This window comes from Asparagus officinalis, chromosome 4 (genome assembly GCF_001876935.1).
Source record: "Asparagus officinalis chromosome 4, Aspof.V1, whole genome shotgun sequence".
Classification (NCBI taxonomy): Eukaryota; Viridiplantae; Streptophyta; class Magnoliopsida; order Asparagales; family Asparagaceae; genus Asparagus; species Asparagus officinalis.
In genome coordinates, this window is record NC_033797.1 from 24,060,194 (window position 1) to 24,064,990 (window position 4,797).

The 4,797-nt window shown below is 37.8% G+C and overlaps 1 long non-coding RNA gene across 1 annotated transcript; it reads right to left on the bottom strand.

Moving 5' to 3' along the window:
- Positions 2,969–4,332, bottom strand: LOC109836964. Its single transcript, XR_002246135.1, has 2 exons — positions 3,455–4,332; positions 2,969–3,276 (listed from the first exon to the last, which is right to left on the bottom strand). It is a non-coding gene; the product is annotated as an uncharacterized LOC109836964 (long non-coding RNA).

Consider the following 4,797-nt stretch of genomic DNA (forward strand, 5'->3'; position numbering starts at 1 on the left):
CTCCTCTCCAAATTATCAAGCTTTACCACTAGACCAAGTAGTCAAAGTATTAATATTAGTTCCACTTAAAGTTAGCTCTTACTTGCCATTAGAACTAACATGAAATAAGTTAGAACTAACATGAGTTAGCTCATGATAGAATTTAAAAAATGGCATAAATAACTAGAGTTAGCTCATGTTTGTTCTATCGCAACTCATGTTAGTTCTAATTTTTACCAGCTCATGTTAGTTCTAATTTTTACCAGTTCGTGTTAGTTTTAATTTATTTAATGCGTTAGTTCTAGCGTAAATGTTGGGTCTAAACGTCATGTTAGTTCCAATTTATGTCATATTAGTTCTAGCTTCTCCAGTGTTAGTTCTAATAGATATCGTGTTAGTTCTAATTTATTTAAATCGTTAGTTCTAGCGTAATTGTTGGTTCTAAACACCATGTTAATTCTACTTGATGATGTGTTAGTTCTAGCTTCTCCAGTGTCAGTTCTAACAAGTATCATGTTAGTTCTAATTTCTTTAATGTGATATTCCTAGCGTAAGTGTTGGGTCTAAACGTCATGTTAGTTCTAATTTATGCTATATTAGTTCTACCTTCTCTAGTGTTAGTTCTAACTGGTATCGTGTTAGCTCTAATTTATGTAATGCGTTATTTCTAGCGTACTTGTTGGTCTAAACACCATGTTAGTTCTACTTGATGATGTGTTAGTTCTAGCTTCTCTAGTGTTAGTTCTATTTGGTATCGTGTTAGTTCTAATTTATTTAATGCGTTAGTTCTAACGTAAGTGTTGGGTCTAAACGCGATGTTAGTTCTAATTTATGTCGTGTTAGTTCTACATTCTCTAGTGTTAGTTCTAACAGATATCGTGTTAGTTGTAATTTATTTAAGTCGTTAGTTCTACATAATTGTTGGGTCTAAACGTCATGTTAGTTCTACTTAATGATGTGTTAGTTCTAGCTTCTTCAGTGTTAGTTCTAACTGGTATCGTGTTAGTTGTAATTTATTTAAGTCGTTAGTTCTACATAATTGTTGGGTTTAAACGTCATGTTAGTTCTACTTAATGATGTGTTAGTTCTAGCTTCTTCAGTGTTAGTTCTAACTGGTATCGTGTTAGTTCTAATCTATTTAAGTTGTTAGTTCTAGCGTAATTGTTAGGTCTAAACGCCATATTAGTTCAACTTGATGATGTGTTAGTTCTAGCTTCTCTAGTATCAATTCTAACAGGTATCGTGTCAGTTCTAATAGGAGTTTAACTAGAACTAATATAGCCACTAGAACTAACGCTTATATTAGAACCAACACTAGCTAGAAGTAGAACTATCATGAAATCAGCTAGAACTAACGCAAAAACCACCAGAACTAATATAAGCTCAACTAGAACTAACATAGCCACTATAACATGGTATAAACATATTAGTTCTACTTAAAGTTAGCTCTAACATGAATTAGAACTAAGTTAGAACTAACATAAAATAAGTTAGAACTGATATAAAATAAGGTTTACCACTAGACCAAATAGCCTAAAGTATTTATATTAGTTCTACTTAACATTAGCTCTAACATGAAATAGAACTAAGTTAGAACTAACATTAAATAACTTAGAACTAACATGAGTTATTGCTCATGATAGAGTTCAAAAAAGGACGGAAAATTTCCCTCTATTTTTTTCCATCAGATCGTATTAATGAGCGTGACTTTCCATGTATTTTGTGGACCAGACGTCTGGGGAAGATAAGTGGATGGGTAATTTCGGGTTTTTTTTTAAAATACAATCTCTTTTTTTATACCGCTGACGTGGAGGGGCCTTGAAATATTAAATGGTACTTTTTGGGGCTGAATCACATGTGCCAAAATACAAGGGGGCGGGTCACATGAACTTTCTCATTTTGGGGCATGGACACATTTTCCCAAAATTTAAAGTAAAAACACAACATCATCATATTTTTTTTTATAAAAATACAACAAGGAAAACACCATGATATCTAAACGAAGCCTAATAAAACAATAATATGCTAAAGTTTACCCACAACTCTTGCTCTTACAAAATTAGGGAATAAATTTTTTGCAGATATACTTTAATGGAAATTATTTTTTATAAATTATTTTTGTAGTATTTCTTTGAAACTACACTATCGTAGTTTCTATTTTTTTTTATATCACGTGCATTATGCAAGCATAAATTAACTAGTTAAATATAATTTAAAAAAATAGATACGCATAAGCGACTCCTGCAAGAGGTGGAGGCCTTTTAAGGGATGCGAAAAAAGAAAAGTAAAAAACTTGTGCAGAAGAAGTTGATAAGAGATGCAAACTATCGAGTTGAACATTGGAAAAGAGAAAGAGGACGGAAATAGAATTTGCTTGTTTGTTTTGAGAACTTTTCTACACTTGAAAAAGAGAAAGAGCATGGAATCAAATTTGCCTGTTTGTTTTGAGTACTTTTCTCTCTTCTAATCTTATGACACATGCTGCATGTGTCATGTCAGTTATCAATTCCACAGAGATCTTTTTCCACGCTTCAACTCAAAAAAATTCCATCACTAAAATGGATTTTTTTAAAGTTTTTAAAATTATTTTCTTTCTTCATTCAAAACGAGCTATTTTCTTTTCTTACTCTAGCTCACACATTCAAAGTTTCAAACATTCCTCAAAAGGGTAGTGGAATCAACATAAGAAAGAAATTCTGTCTTTCTTGTTGTTTTTCAAGAAGGAGAATATTTCTCTCTCTCTCTCTCCCCAACAGATCTAAAACGCAACTCCTTAAATAAAACTTCAATAATAATTCTTTAATTTACCCAAGACTCCAGTCATATGTTAGTCATTTCATAGTGGAACATGAACTGTTCCCAACCTTGTGGGGGGCTGCACTGATCACAAACAGTACTCCCGACCGAATCCCTTTAAAATATACAAAAAAAGTACGTACGTAAACAGTCAACAAAAGCTCACCAGACAAAATATTTGACATGTACTCCAGAGCAATAAAATAACATATCTTCACAGCAAGCTGGCTCAAATCTTAGTCATCATCACATGATTATTTATTCTCATTGAATTAATTAAAAAAAAAACAGAACAACCGAGAGATGGGACTAATCTATAGACGCCCTAAGGAGAAGAGACGGAAGAAATGCGACATTTTTCTTTGTTCTGACTTCTCTTTTGGGCCTACTGAGTACATATGCATGGACATCTACAAGTAAACATATGTTTATGTACAACGTCGTCCATGCCCCTAAATCTTTCCAAGAACACCAGCGTTCATCCTCCTCATTATCTCCTTCCTGCAAAACCAGGGATTAACTATCATTAGAGGAGATCATAACATAGAGCCTAAATTTCAACTGTAATCATTTTGTCACCATTGTAGTTTTTGTGGTCATTATATGAGGTTTATACTGTAATCTTTCCAAGCCCACTCTACCTACAGTTGCAATTTACAGCACGGAAGCGAAGCAATACCTGAGGATGTCGCGGTCGAGGGTGGAGGCAGAGAGCATGCCCTTATTCTCCTCCGCTCGTCGAAGAAGATAAGGGAAGACTTGGTCAACAGGGCCATAAGGCAGGTACTTGCGCTGACTTGGAAGCCAGCGTTCCCTGAGCCCCAGGACAGCCCGTCGGCCATCCCATCAGCTGAGAGAACTGGAGGCTGTGTGCTCACTTTCCCTACACCCAGCTCCTCCGCCTTTGCGGACTTTCCTGTAATCACAGGTCAACATCGTTCATTAGTTTAATTTGCCGACACGATCACAATGAACTCGATCTACCCGTAGATCTAGGTTCGGGAACAGAAGTAATATTAAAATAAGCAGCACGCCGACTAATTAAATCTCCCGAATATAAAACTATTTCATTAAAACATTCAATGGAGGGGGATTGATTTTATACCCGACTCAAGATTGTGAGTGGCCAGCACCAGCGACGCAGACCCCTTGACGATCCTCTCGAGCATAAACGAAGCGCAATCATCGTAACAGGCGTGGGTCTCCTGAATCGACGGGTGAATCGGCGAGGCGACGCCCAACGAGTTCGCCAGCTCCGTCTCCCTCGTCAAATACGCCCCTCTCACCAGCTTGAGCCCGATCAAGAACCCCTCCCTGTCCGCGGCCTCCACAGCCTGCACCATTCGCTCCTTCGCGTCGCGCAAGTAGCACTGAATAGTACCGTACACGATCGGGGAATCTCCCTTGTTGAACTCCGACATTGCCGCGTACGTGAAGTAGTCGATCGCGGGCTGGACCGAAGTGTACTCGGCGTCGATTAGGACGGGGAGGTTGACCCCGGAGCAGCGTTTGCAGAGGGTTGAGAGTCTGTGGAGGGCGGATTTGAGGAGTTGCTCCTCTGTTTAGCCGGGGGTGTATGGTAGAGTGGGCTTGACGTCCGACAGCGATTGTGGAGCGAGTGGGAGATCTATCGATGGGTCCTTTTTCTCCCAGCGTAGGAGATCGCTGACCCGTTCGAGGAGCGAGATTGGGCAAATGGCCGTGATTTTTACGCAAGCGGAGCTCACCTGTAAAATATTTGAAAAATGTTAGTTCCATAACGTGATCTATAGATACGGACACGCAAGCAAATGGACGTAATTAGTTGGGTTATAACTTATAACAAGGATATTCAACTGTGTGTCACATCAACAAACTAGAACATTACTTAGGTTATTCTCTTTTATTGGCTTGTTCAAATACTAAAAAAAACCTCTGAGATCTACTGTTTTAGTAACCCCAAAAAAAAACAGTCACCATAAATAAATAATTTGATAACAGTGCCATGAGTACCTCAACGTACGGGGACAGCTGGAACCAAAA